The sequence below is a fragment of the Hesperophylax consimilis genome, chromosome 5 (assembly GCF_061612785.1).
Source record: "Hesperophylax consimilis isolate HC1 chromosome 5, BYU_Hcon_1.0, whole genome shotgun sequence".
Taxonomy (NCBI): Eukaryota; Metazoa; Arthropoda; class Insecta; order Trichoptera; family Limnephilidae; genus Hesperophylax; species Hesperophylax consimilis.
The window spans coordinates 3,951,449-3,967,420 of record NC_142840.1 but is presented as its reverse complement, the minus strand read 5'-3'; positions in this window follow the sequence as shown (position 1 = coordinate 3,967,420).

Here is a 15,972-nt window from a genome sequence, read left to right as displayed (position 1 = left end):
TGCTTTCCTTCCTCTCCTAAAAATCAACCCGCCACACAGCATCTCAAAAGAAGACATAGCTTGACGTAAAAAAATAAAATTATATTAGATATTTGCTTTATTTACACTTTGCAAAATATTTGTTTCCCATGCGTGACGGCAGAACGATAATGTGACTAGCAGATAATTCTTTAATGGCTATCATATTCCAGAATAAATGGTTGAAACTACTTCAACTTGAAGTAGTAATATAAGAGTTGTTTACGTTGAATAATTTTAATAAAATTTTGCTTAAATAAAAACCTTCAAACATAGTTCCGAATAATGAAACTGCCACAAACGAATTGAAATGGAAACCTTTTTCCCAATTCAGTGTTCGGTTTTCACTGCAATCAAACTTGTGGATCACGAATAAATTTTAAAAACATAATTCAAATACATCAGAACCAAGTCAATCAAATTGCATTGATAAACAAAAAATAAACTACAGTAAAAAAGGTTTCCATGATAACCCCTCAAAACGACAATTCAACACTTCCATAAAAAATGCTACAACGTTATGTAAAATGACGAAACAAAAATACGGTTAAATAATTTCACTTTTCATAACTTTATAGCACTTTTTATAGGTGTGTTGAATTGTCATTTTGATAGTTACATAAGTAACCTATGTAACCAAGTTTTTGTTACATCACTTTTCATAAATTTATAGCACTTTTTAAAGGTGTGTTGAATTGTGATTTTGATAGTTACATATGTAACCTATTTAATTTAGTTTTTGTTTTATCACTTTTCATAACTTTATAGCACTTTTTATAGATGTGTTGAATTGTCATTTTTATGAGTTATCCGGTCACCGTAAAAATCAAGTGAAATAATTAATTTCTAGCTCAATCACACATATAAATCGACGTTAACCTCAAAGAGAAGCTATTTAATGTATCGAAGGGAAATATAAGAGCAACCTTGAACAACAGTAGCCAGTTGCCCGGTAAGGGCTGGTTAGGTAGACTACCCTGTCCAAAAACAAAACACCTTCAAGTTTTTACTCCGGTAAAAGCAAAGCAAGTATTAAAACACTGAAGCATCTCATAAGAACGAGTTTAATTTGATAAAAGCTTTTGTGGGAAAGTTTACACTAACAACACTTCTTAGTTTCAAATTTGTTGCCTTCAGGTTTTGCTATCGTAAATAGATAAAAGGAAAAATGGTGTTTTGCCTGGAAGCAATAAGTTAAAATAAAACTTAAATATAAACTACTGTATTATTTAGAAGCAAAGGTAATTTGATTATCAGCTGATAATGAAAACCTCCAAAATATAAAAAGTTATTTCCCTCTTTTTCGACACTCTTGAGAGAGTGACGCTTACCGTATTTTAATGTATTATTCACAAAAGTTGTATTACCGAAAACCATTTATATATTTTTTTTTTACATTTTTTTAATGTTTAAATAAGCTGAGACCTGAGACCAGAGACTGTCTAGGGTTGAATTACCGATATGCCACAAGAATTAAAAACTAGTATCAGCTCTAAAACATAATACATTTCATAAACTATCGGTATTTCGATGGAAGATTCTCCGATGAACTAACATCATTGATCCATTTGACTCCGATGAATATTCACGAAACACGCCATACGCGTGCTTAACATTTGTAGGTGTATTTTTCACACGAGAACGGGTCGTTTTTATGACGTCAGCCACAATGTGTCCGAACTACTTCAACATTCACTCCTCAAGAATTGTGCCCACGCACGTCACAAAGCACTGCAATTGCAGAGTCGACCTTGTACATTAATTTTGTTTTTGGATATTACTTCTACTTGGCTTGGTAAACACAAGAATCGAAATTTCACTTTATCAAGTATGGCGTTGTCTTCATATTGGCCATAACAAAAATGTATTTTTATTTAATGAATATTCTTGCCGCTCCAACAGATTCAAAATATCGCGGCATGATTCCTTACTGGGGTATATTTTTATAAAAAAACTCAACACTGTACTGATGATTTTCATTCCGGTTTCGATTAATCGATCAGATAAGTAGGAAATTTACCTTTAACTTTTCCAAAATTAATCAGAATCCAATTATAATTTGTTTAAGTTTTTGTGTAAAGTTTTTAAATCCCTTATAAGGCAGACCCTGTGCGTGGGTTCACTAAATGATTTCAAGCATATTCATCATTTGAACCTTCGTACGTTTTAGAATTTGAATTTATCATTCCGTGAAAGGCTCTTATTATGTAGTAAATAGTGTATATTTAGACCCTTTATACAATCCTTATTCAGTCGCTTTTACCGTTTCAACCAAAGATATTAGAAGAACGAGATATGCTATGTTGGCCGCCGGACCATAGGCGGAGTACTACCTAATTAGGGTACTTTTAATACTATCGGGACGTGTACGCACAGAAATCTGTTCTATGTATTAGTGCGGATACCTTAGGGTAAACGAAGGTGTGCAGTAGTATTGGTGAATAAAACCGGCGACACTAAGCAAAACAATTCCACGCAGTATGAACTGCTCATAACACATCTCGTTCTTCTAATATCTTTGGTTTCAACCTTCCACGGAAGTGAAGTGTGTTAGTTCGTTGCTAGAAAAAGTAGAACACAGCACCATTTGGAGAAATCCTTGACAATTACTATGGTACGTGCTATAAAACAACATTACCCCGCATTTTATTGCTTAACAGCTTTGTAAGCTCCACTTTCTCTGTCTCTAGTGTCTCTAGCCCTAGTCAAACCCAGAACAAACAATTTCCTTTATTCCGAGGAGGATAGCATTTCTTGGAACTATCACATGACCTACGCTTTGTAATACATATTCGGGATAATTTCGAATAACTTAATTCAATTTAATATCAATAAAAACTGAATTCGTTATAAATGTACATGTACAATGATTGAAATGTCCAAAGAAGCAAAGTCCACAATGGAGTGCTGGTACCTACCCTGATGTATGGGAGTGAGGCATGGAACTGGCAAAGAAAGGATGAATTTAGGTTGAATGCTGTTTAAATGAGAAAGAAAGGAGTGTAAGGAGGATATATGATGCCAATGCAAATGGTAGCAGAAGTCGGGGATGCCCGAGAAAGACATGGCACGATCAAGCGAATCAGATACTCGATTCGGGCCATGTCGAGAGTCAGAATAATAGAAGAGTATGAAGAGGATGTATGAATGTGAATGAGGCAAGAAGTGTGTGCCAAGACCGAGTTGTTTGGCGGTCCGTCCTCTCTGCCTACCCCTGCGGAGAAACGGAGTGATGGTTAGTAAGTTTATAATGATAACATTATAACATTTGTAATGGTCAATAGTTGGAGTTAAATGTATGTAAAATCATAGTACAGGGTTTTCCAATAAGAGGTGTTATTTTAAACAGCCCGCTATTTCGGTAGATGTTACTTTTGAAGCTGTCATTTTTTGACATTTGAAAAGTAGAAACTACGTTATTAATAAAAATAGAACGATACACGCTTCAACAACGCATTGAAATTATTAAAATTCACTTGAGTGAATCAAATGCAAATCATCTTGAGTGATGAGTCCCATTTCCACCTCGGTGGCTTTGTCAACAAGCAAAATTGTCGCATATGGGGCTCGGAAAACCAAAGAATTATTTTTGAAAATCCTCTTTATCCTCAACGTGTGACTGTTTGGTGCGGTTTAAGGTCCGGCGGAGTCATTGGACCCTACTTTTTTGAAAATGAGGCTGGAGCAACAGTTACGGTGAATGGATTGCGCTATCGAGAGATGATTAATGATTTTTCATGTACGAAATTGGATGATATTGATTTAGACAACGTTTACTAAAACAAAACGGCGCTACGTGCCACACAAGCAACGAAACCATTGATCTTTTACGATTGAATATCAAAATAACACCTCTTATTGGAAGACCCGTTATATTCGATGTAGTCTTTAGTCACCTAGACACCAAAAACATTATACGAATTATAATTATGATAACTTACTTTATTAGAGATTTTAGTTAACTCCAAACATATCAAATAAATATAATTCAAGAAATAGTAACGATTTACACAAATAAATTCAAACCCTTAAAGCCCCCGTTACATTTGGACAAAAGTAGGGGCCGGATGTTGCCTGCGTTGGAAAAGCACCGAAATCATTTCAAAATATTTTAATTTTATATTCTTTTTTTTAATGCGAAACATAAAAATTAAAAACAAATAAACAGAACTCCAAACTAGAAGCTTTTACTTAGGAAAATCACTGAAATTGTAACGAAAAACGTTCTAGGTAGGTCAGTGTTCATGTTTTAAGCCAAATTTAGGAAAATTAACACACGTAGTTAACTTCCGTACTCACGACATGTTTATAAATCAAACAACAGGGTTAGGGTACCCATTTCTGACAATGTGCGAGGCTTAATTCAAAATATAAACCACCCATTTATTTGGTAGGTAAACGTTACTTTTAAAGGTTGATTAATTTCGCTTGCCAGCAAATAAAACGGGAAGAAGCGTTGTACTGGAATATTGTGCAATAAGTACGTTTAATTTCGCCGCATATGTACTGCTTTACGATCTCAGTCACGGTTAATTATTATGAACTCTTATTAACATTAATTATGATGTGTGATAGTAGTATGAAAGTGAGATAGTGAAATTGCTTAGTGGATCCCAGCACCATTAATTAAACTACCCTCAGATTTATGGCCGGTTCGGTAGTAGCCGCTGTTACCAGCTTTGTTAATAAAAGTATAATAACCACTTTTCGCGTACTTCATCTTCGTGAACTTTGGCGTCAGAAACATGGCCCGAGTAAGTACCGATAAAAATATTAATCCCTTAATAATTCTTGAGCACACACTATAACAATGGAATTTACTTAGGACCGGCGCTTTTAAAAAACATTAAATGGTTCCTCTGATGTATCTGAGAGTGGGCGATTCGTTACTTTCGCTCAAAAACACACTTTCAAATTTATGGCGCAGAGGGCAAAATGTGCGTGAGATTTTTGTAAGAAGAAGCATTATAATTTTTACAATATTTTACTGTCATAATTCTTCTCGTACATAAATCTGCGCGCCAGTTTTTACGTGTTATATATTGAGTGACATAAAATAAGCAGAAAATTACAAATGTTATGCTTTTACCGGTGTTGGATGATCACAAGCCCCACGGACGTTTTTTCTTCTTGAAATGGCGAATTCATAAGGTGGGAATCTTTACGACGTAAGTGAAGAAGGCGTGTACAAAAATATTCTATGTGCGGCTTCAGTGTTGAAGAGACTTACGGTCGATTTTGCCCTAACAGGCCTAAAAAAAAGATCTCTCCGCTGGGTTTATTTTAATTAATTCTGCTAAACGTATTACTAAAATCAAGTAAGCAAGCAAGCAAGTTACTATTCATCATCTAAAAAAATAAAATCTGGTGCTAAACGCTTATTCTATATTAAAAAACGATTTATATAAAATATTTTATCACTAAGGTCCTGTTTTTATTAATATTAAATATAAATTTCTTAAATCCGTGAGTTTCGGTCTGAAAAAATCATATATATATTTTAGTAACGAATTTGTCGGAATTTATTAAAATATGAGCTTCCAATAAACCTTAGTTATAAGAGTTTTGTGTCGCCTTAAACGGGAACGCATGTGTGTGATATTATTTAATTTTTTTGACATTTACACTATATTTTACTACAAGTTCTAATGTACGAAATATTAAATTATGCAAAGTAATTTACCAATTACATATGTCTTGGTAATTTTGTCTGTGATGTAAATTATTTTTCTTATTCCTTACTAATGTTGGAGGTATGAGTAATAATAACAAAAAATCCTAATAGGAAGAGAGTGTTTGGAGAGATGAATAGAAAAAAATTAAATCAGGAAGAATGTGTTGAGAGAAAAAAAATAATAATAAATATACAAAGCTCAAAAATTGTAGTCTTATTAAAATGATATATAAGTTTCATATATTTGCAAAGAATCATGAAAAATGTCTTAAATGTAGTAATTTTTCTTATTGGGTAGTAGTTGAGATTGCCCGAGTAATTGGTGAGTTATTTATTAATTTTCGGGAAATCGACAGTTTACATTTAATCAGTTTGTACATAAGCATTATATAGTTAAAATAAAACCAATTATGGATTTCCTCCTTGTGACTTTACCATTTACTGCATTAGTGTTTTTGGCTTTTATACGGAGAGTAGTGTGCTTGGAACGAATCATTTGAACCAATTGAATTGAATTGAATTCTGGACAATCTATTTTATTGTTTAGCAGGTTATGTAAAAACAACAGATCTGAAAAATACTTCTTTTTGTAAATTTAACGTATTATTATTTGTAATTTTGATGTATTTCTTTAGTAAATCTTTCGGAAATGTATTCCACCTTTCTTCTAAATCTATGTGTTCATTATACTGAGGATTTCATATTGTGGAAGCATAGTCCAGTGGACATCTAACCAATGAACCAAACAATATTTCTATTCTGAGCACTTTTGAAAACTTTACTTATTCTTAACTCTTTCAATACCAGAGTTCATCCTGAAGAACATGAATAAAAAATAATACCTCTTGATCTATCTGCTCTTATATTTCCCTTCGATACATTAAATAGCTTCTCTTTGAGGTTAACGTCGATTTATATGTGTGATTGAGCTAGAAATTAATTATTTCACTTGCTTTTTTACGGTGACCGGATAACTCATCAAAGTGATAATTCATCACATCTTTAAAAAGTTATATAAAGTCATGGAAAGTGATGAAACAAAAAAAATATTAACTGGGTTAAGTAGGTTAGGTTGAGTTAGGTTAAAAAAAAATTTCATCGTTTCTAATGACTTTATATCACTTTTTAAAAGTGTGTTGAATTGTCACTGTGTTGAGTTATCATGGAACATTTTTAATATGTTTTTGTATGCATAATATTTTAAACTAAGGATAAATATATCATGTATGTTTTTTATGTTAATTAATCACCAGCCGCCACTGATTACCACCCAGTTGAGGGAAAATAATAACACCCTAGAACGGTGGTTCGCAATTAGTTTTTTTCCCGCGTATCTGATAAAAAGACGAAGTAGCCAAATATAAAATTTAAAAACTTAATAAGGTTCCGACGTTTATGAACTTTAATATCTTAATCCTTATTAATGGCATAAAATTAGCAGTCGAGTGCTTCTCCCATCACATTATTATTGCAAAATTCTTCCCTCGTCACCCTTGTAGGTACTTACGCTGTCATACGCAGATTGATGACTCAAAATATATTTCCCCTGGGGGTATGCGTACCACAAATTGGGAACCACTGGCCTTGAGGAAACTTCTCCTTCTAGTTCTACTGATATCACCATCTTTAAACAGGTTCTTGCTCTTGTCCAACTAGTTATCGCTGGTTCTTAATAAATAAGTAATTATTGTATTTCATTTAATTTTCAATATTTGTTTCTAATAGTTGGTAATTGCACATGATAACAAGTTCTGTATTTCAATTAAATAGGGGAAATACTACATTATTTTTTTAAATAATACAGAATGTACATACAGAAACGGTTTAGTGATTATTCCACATTCCAGTGTCCTTTTTGAAATTGTCATTCCTTTCCTAAAAGAAACAAGAACTGAAGAAGCAGAACTCATCACCAGTGTTATTCATTTGTTCCATCGTCGTTCACGGTCATTACATAGTGGTAAATGCATCCCTAAGTTGTCGTTTGGTGAATTTAAACAGAGTTATGTGGTGAAAATATAGCATTAATGGTGATTGTATAAGGTGTATACCTATAAACTGCAGTTATATGAAATTCTCAAAAACTGACAAGACCTAAAATAAACCAATATCGTCAAAGTTCCTGGAATATTCTCCTTATATTACTTATAAGCAATTGATTGATCTCTTACTAATTTACATACAATCCTTTTTAAGTGCCACACGAGCATCAAATACAGATTTTTATTTACTCTAACTTTGAGAGTATTACAGTACTGTTCATTGTTGATATTATAACACTCCTGTATATTCATTGTTTGCATGTCGTGTAGATTGTGTAATATTTGGCACGCGGTGGTTTACCAGAAGTTGATACACGTAATTAGATTGAAGCGGTATAATATTATGTGAACCAGGCTTGATTACGGCAGGTAAATGAAATCTAATATTCTGCCCCGATTCATTTCTGCCGGTAAAATTAGACTGTTGACTGAGGTTAATATTATTGGGTGTCAATTAATGTATCACTAAAAACAATGCTTTATGCATAAAGAAATAATGATTAAAGAAATATTAATTTTATAACGAATCGAGAATGAATTTTTCTTTCAATATATATATTTATATAATTCATTTCTGGGAACTTCATTTTTAAATCTGTATTATCTTATTGTCTCTCCACCTTTTTCACAAGAGTTCTTTAAAAACGGTCGTAACACGGCAAACAAAATTTTCGTCCTTATTCGGGAAGCGGGTATAGGTACCGCCGCCCCGGAAACTATTCATCGGATAACCAAAACCTCTGCCATAGGTCACCACCATGGGTTCGCTACGTTTGGTGATATAGCAGGGGTTCCCTGATTCATGGGGTGAGGATTGTCTATGTCTTGTAGGCGGACGCGTCTTCCCACCTACTACGAATGTGTGACGGGATATGGATAGAATGGCTGAGGGAGATATTTAACCTTTCCAAAAGGACTCTCTGAACCCATTTCCTTGCACCGATATGGGGGGGATGAAATCAAGCGCCCGTCACTCCTGGATACCCTGACCCCCAGATTCCTACCCACCCCTCAAACCTTTTTTTTCTTCCCAGATCTTCCTTTCCTTTTTTTCCTTAAAATAACCCTCAACACATCATTCTCAAAGATGACATAGGACCTGAGAGAAATTATTTTCCTTAGAACATAAGTAAAGAATGGATATAAATAAAGAATTAAAAATATTGTTAAGGTAAATGAGATTTATTATTATTGTTATAATGAGAGGAAACCTGCACCGGGATCAATGCATCATAGAACAAACTCAGCATGCGTCTGTCCATTAGTTAACAGTGGATTGTCAATCGAATGGACTGCCCTCCTTTGCACAGAATCAAGTAGGTTCATTAAGTATTGTGGGGCTCCAGCCCAGAGGTGGCGTCTAAATGAAATTATTGGCGTACTTGAGATTTGTAGATTTGATTTCCTTTCCTTTTTTTCCTTAAAATAACCCTCAACACATCATTCTCAAAGATAACATAGGACCTGAGAAAAATTATTTTCCTTAAGGGACTGGGACACGGGCAAGCGGCTTGATCGCAAGCACGTAGTTTTTTTGTCTATTGTTGTCTATTGTTTTCTATTATTGTCTATGCTTAGCGGCTTGCCAGCCCGCATCAAGCCTCTCCGTCAAGCATGGCCACGCCTTCCTGTGATTTCGTGGTGGTCAAAATTTTATTGGTTTAATTATGCATCTATGTATATGTACTTCTATGCCTTCCTGTCATTTCGCGACTCGCGACTGTCAAAAGTGTCATTGTTTATGATACGTGATATTTATTTGTCTATTTTCGTTTGTCTATTCCCACAAAAATATAAATTCGCATCAAGCCCCGCCGCCAGCACGTAGTATTGCGCAATGCTTGCAAGCCAGCTTTGGTACACGGTCAAAATGCTTGTCACAAAGTGCCATAGACAAAAAACTACGTGCTTGCGATCAAGCCGCTTGCCCGTGTCCAAGTCCCTTTAGAACATAAGTAAAGAATCTTCTTCTTCGATGGCGCTACAGCCCATATCGAGCTTTGGCCTCCTGCAACAGTCGCCTCCAACTCCTCCTGTCCTCAGCGGCTGACTTCCAGTTTGTCACCTGGAGAAACTGTGCTGCATCCCCTCTTACCTCATCTTCCCACCTCAGTCTGGGTCTTCCCACTTTTCTCTTTCCACCTGGGTGACCAGTCAGAATTCTTTTTGGGACGCGTGTATCCGGCATTCTCTGTACATGCCCGGCCCATCTCAGCCTGAGGAGTCTCATGTGTGCAGAGATGCTAGGGGCCTTATATATATCGTACAATTCTATATTGTGCCGGATACGCCACTGTTCGCCCTCTTTCACGGGTCCACATATTCTTCTCAGCACCTTTCTTTCAAAAGTATCCAGCATTTCAGCCATCTTTACCGTCAGTGTCAGCGCCTCACATCCATATGCCAATACAGTTCTTACAATGGTCTTATATATGGTTATTTTGGTTTTTCTGTGGACACTACGTGACTTAAACACTGGCAGCAAAGAGAAGTATGTTTTGTTGGCTGCTGTGATTCTCCTTCTGATTTCTGCTGGATCCTCATTGTTCTCTGTCAGGCTGGAGCCCAGGTAGGTGAATTGATCGACCACTTCATATGAGTAGTTGTCTTTAAATAGTGCACTACTTCTTCTTCTGTGTGAGGGGTTCCTGCTCTGTACCATCATTTTTGTTTTGTCACCATTAACTCGCAGTCCTACTTCCCGCGCCGCTGTTTCTAAAGGGTCGAAGACCTCCTTAATGGCTGAAATTGATCTTCCGACAATGTTGATGTCATCCGCATATCCGACAACTTGACTACTCTTGAAACAAATAAGAAGTAAAGAATGGATATAAATAAATAATTAAAAATATTGTTAAGGTAAATGAGATTTATTATTATTGTTATAATGAGAGGAAACCTGCTTGCTTGACCAATTTTTACTTGACCTGTTGCTGCTTCACTTGTTTGAGCTTAATTTGATTTATTCTATTTAAAGTAGGTCCTACCACTTCTTTTACATATACCTTATAACAAAAAATAAATTTTATTTATTTATTTATTTATGTCTATTCTTGAATACACATTTTACAAATGATTACAGTGGTTTATATTGTAGTACAGAGAAAAAAGTACAGAAAAAAGGTATAAAAAATAAAGAACATAGGTTGATATAGGTAAAACTGTGTGTGGGTGATATTGTATGTTACGTGAACACCTCACTAGGAGAACCTGTGCTGAGGTGTTAACGTGTTTGTGATTAAGTGTGACAGGTATTTATGTGTTGTAGTAGAAAGTTATTTATTTTATTTTTTTCACAGACATATATTGAAACATGAAAACACACATTTATATGTGCGTGTATGTATTTTTGGATAATTCTTGAAGAACGTGTATAATATTTAATTTTACTTATCATATTTTGGTTATGTTTGGTTTGGAATTATAATCTTTTGAATAAAGTGAATATCTTGATTTTTTATCCAGGCTACGATATGTTTTTTGAGAAAGTTTGTAGATGTATTTGTAGTCATTAGTTGTTTCAAAGTAATGGGCATACTGTTAAAAAGTTTGGTTGCGTAGTATTGAAAGTCTCTTTGTCCGTGTGTGGTGTGTGTTATCGAAATGTTTAGTGTTTTATTTGTTGATGACCTGGTTTTTATTATGGCTTTTGGTTGATTTGTAATATAAAGATTATTATGGATGAGATGTAGGATAGCAGTTTTGGCGTAAAGTTGTCTTATTGACATGACGTCTAGAGTTATGAAGATTATGTTTGAGTCTGTGTAGAATGGTACTTGCAGTATGAGTTTTATTATTGCCTTTTGAACTTTTTGAATTGGGTCAATTGGGTCAATTGGGTAAATTGGGTCAAATGTGTAGCGTCGAGAAAAATCTACATTAAATAATTAATAATAAACCGCTCGACCTACTTAGTACCTACTCCCGAATTATGTACCTGCATCCACATCGCATCGTAAACAAAGCAACCAACGTACTGCAAGTACCTACTTGTCTACCAGGTGACAATACGTCACGGGCCGTCTTACACAGTACGAGAACTCGCCAAAAGGAACGAGTCTGCCGCCTATGCATAATTGCCACGCTGTCGAAGGTTCCTGAAACATACAGTCTGTGCGAGTGCCTAGGATTTATTTGCCATTTAACTACCTGCTGTCGCCACCGGCCGAACAATATAAATAGGCCCGACGCAACGAGCATATTATTAGTGTTCAGTAATTACTATCGTCGGCTGCACCTACTTACGAGTACTACGGCCTAGTTTCGCGGGCATTCATAGTATTTGTGCATAATAAACGTGAAATATTGTGATTGTAAAATCAGCTGACAACTTATCAATAAACGCTATACCTGAGTGAGAGATCTTTTCATTTATACACCACGATAACTACAAATGTTTTTCTAGTTTTGATCCACAAGAATCTAAAAATAAATTCACATTAAATGTGAAATAACAAAACTACATCTTCTTTCAAAATACAATTTGAAATTAATATTTTTGTTTTATTTATTGTTTTCGTGATTAATTATTTCCCCTATCTCGTTGTATATAATTAGAATGATGGACAAAGGAAGAAATTCATCAACGGTTTTCCTTGCTTCCTCCATTTAACAGCTAAATATAATCTATTCAACGTCTGGGAGAATTCCCATTCCTGAAAAGTTGCGTGGCATTTAGTAAGAGATTCTGTTTTTCTCGAAAGACATAATGAAATAATTCCTCACACGGTTAACCGATATCTGGGAGATTAAACCCACATTGAACCGTGTTTTTCTCTTTTTTCCTTCCTACCGTGTCTACGTAGGTACCCCCACAGTGAAACGCAAAGAAAACTTTCTTCGTGAAGCCATTATTTTAATGAAATTGAACTGGGATAACACGCCTCTTCCTTTCTACAGAATTTCCTCCGGGCTGTCTTTCTCTCTGTACCGCACCGCGATTCAACGCGAATGAAGAAAGAGTGGAATAATTTCTTTGTAGTATTAATATATTCGCAGCTTTTCTGAATTATTTTTGAAGAAACAAATCTCATCCCTTAATTCATGAAATAATATTATTCAAATAAATTATAAATATGTACGGATAAAACGTTGAACCTTTTTAATTGTATTCTCTTTGCAAGAAAGAGAAACTTGATGTTTTCTAAGAATTTAGACAAGAAAAGAATTTGAGTCACCCTTTTTTACGTAATGAAGTCACTTTTTAAACGTTTCATTTTTTTAAATGTACAGAGTGTCCCTATTTTTTTATGTGACACCTCATAAGAGCGCTCCTGACTGTACAATGTAAGGGCAGGGGAGCTATGTCACCACCCGGTTGGGCAGCGTTATGAGTCGGTTTAAGATAGGGGATGTAGACAGAGATTTATTAATGTAGGTTTTAAAGTTGCCCGAATGATATGAAAAAATTATAAAAATTTACAAAACAAAACATTTATAGCCATGGAGAGAGGTCGTAGATATAAATCAAATCATAATAGAGATATTAACAATAGAGACTTAAACATTATTCACAAACCATCAGAGAAATATTCTTTCATGGATCTCTTGTATTTGGTAAGTTCGCAACTGAAAATATCGACCTTGGATAATACGCTACTGTAATTATTGCATAGTCTGTTCAGGCAAGAGTTCTGTTTAGAGTTCGATTTGCTTTGATTTTTAGGAATTTTGTTTATGTGGATTTTGTAAAATGGAGACCAAATAACTTATGCAAACTCCAAATGACTTCGTACATAGGCAAAGTAGAGTTTTGTGAGTTTGTAGAGTGTGTAAATCCAACCTCGCTTCATTAAAGAATCAAAAGTTAGGAACCTTTTCACTGCGATGTTCTTTCAAATCACGCGAATCACTAGAGAAAGAAGACGAAGAATTATTATAATACGATTTAACTGATCGTTGTCAGCGTGGTATTTTTTGATCAACATGCCACAAACAAAACCCACACACGGGTGATTATACACGCAGCAAACAAGGAAGAAACCTGCAACATAGAAATGCTCAATTTCTGTCCCTGGTTGTCTTGTCTCAACCCTCAGAGGTCTAAATAAATTACCCCATGTTTGTCACTTTAATTTATCCGGAATATCTGATGAGCAGAATGTTTTCAAGCGAATATAAGTAATTGGTTGAGTTAACCCGAGTTGATTATTCAAAACACGTTAAATATTTTAGTGGTAACGCGTCCTTCAACCTTTGCTTCAGATTCGGCACATATTTGTTTGTAAATTATTTTAGCTACTATGCTAATTTTGGTTTACTTAATTATATAATGAGCAGGCAGCTAATTGAAAAGGTTACGTTTCGGGGGATTTCGCCCCAGCTTCTAGCTAAAACCTGAATTTTATTAAATTTACTTTTGTTTATAGGCTCATGGCGTAAGATATTATAGTATTTGTTTTGGTTGAGAGATAGTATGTTAATGTATTGCAGATAATTTTAAGATTCACATTTAATATCTGCGTATTCAATAAAAGAAACAGGAACCACCTTTTTTAACTCATTTTAAAGATTATACGCATCAATAAACTATATATCATTGGAGAAATCGTCAAGTCAAATTGTCCCAGTGGTCAAGTTAGTTAAGACGCCTGTCCCGTTAAGACAAGAGATTTTTATATTTTTCTTTGTTCTGTACTGTTTCTTGCTTCGTTTATTCGTAATGCCCTGTTCATTTTGAAGGTTTAAAAGCATCTGGAGTCTTTTAAATTCAATATCAACCTCAAAATAGTGTATTCAACTGTCGCCATCTCATTATTATTGATAGCACAGAATAAAATAAATATGCTGTGGAAGAACCTTAAAATGTGTAACTAAATATAACAATTATTTATAGACATTAGGCAATTTCAAAGCAGGACACCTCATAAAGAATGGTCACTTCCGAAACCAGTATAGCAATAATTATTAAATTAAAGTCGTGTGAAAAAAAAATCCGTGTTTTTAAATTTACTAACTAACTTACCATCACGCCGTTTCTTTTACAACTCGGTATTGACACATACTCCTTACCTCATTCACATTCATACATTACCTCATACATACTCTTCTATTATTCTGACTCTTGACATAGCCCATCATTTGGCAGCCATCTCTGGTCCGGAGCCCCTAAATACCTGAAAAAACCCTTGACTCTGTGCAGAAACGGGCGGTCCGTTCGATAGATTCCCCAATCTTAACAAGCGGACTGCAATCTTCAGAGCACAGGCGTCAGGTAGGTATGCTGTCCTTGTTCTATCGGTATTACAATGGAAGATGCTCTGTGGAACTAGCGTCATTGATGCCTTCGGCACCGGTGCGTAGTCGGGAAACACGCCAAACGCGCGCCCAACATTTGTACACAGTTGACACTTGTAACATGAGAACGGGTCGCTTCTACGATTCGTTCTTAAGTTCAACAGCTCGGCTGTGGAACGAACTGCCGGCCTCTGTGTTTCCTCCCTCCTACAACATGGGACTCTTCAAGATGTTCACTCCTTCCTCTCCACAAAAAGACCCTCCACACAGCATCCCCAAAGATGACATAGGCCCTGAGGGTAATTATTTTCTTCAGGGCCTCCTGTGTGGAGTTAATATAAAAAAAAAAAAAGCCCGACTCTGTATCTGAAGTATCTGATTCACTTGATCGTGTCATGTCTTCCTCGGGCTTCCCCGACTTCTGCTACCATTCGCATTTGCGTCATTTACTCTCCTTACGTTCCTTTCTTCGCTTATTCACTATACATGCCCAAACAATCTAAGCGTTCCTTTCTTAATCTTACTCATTACGCTTACATTAGCTTTACACTCTTTGCGGATCTGCACATTTTTCACACGTTCAAACATGGTTTTACCACACATACGTCTCTGGGAACTCATTTTTACAGCATTCAGTCTACTTTCATTTTTTCTCTGCCAGTTAGATGCCGCACTTACATACATCGGGGTAGGTACCAACTGCTAACTTCGCTTCTTTGGACATTTTTTTGCCAGCGCCAACTGCATTCAGTCCTCTATTAAGGGCCCACTATTCGAATTTCATCCAATTTCCGAGATATTTTCCTTAAAAGTTTGAAGTTTTTAAGCTCTTAAAAAAATATATGTTATTCTTTAAGATAGTATCTATTTGTTCCAAAAGCCGAAACGGTAATTATTTGAAATTCCCTCGATAGAAATAAATCGCAAAGTATGCTCCGAAAAATATTATTAACACTTTTATTTCTGTTATTTTACAAGTTATATGTATGAAAAAAATCACAA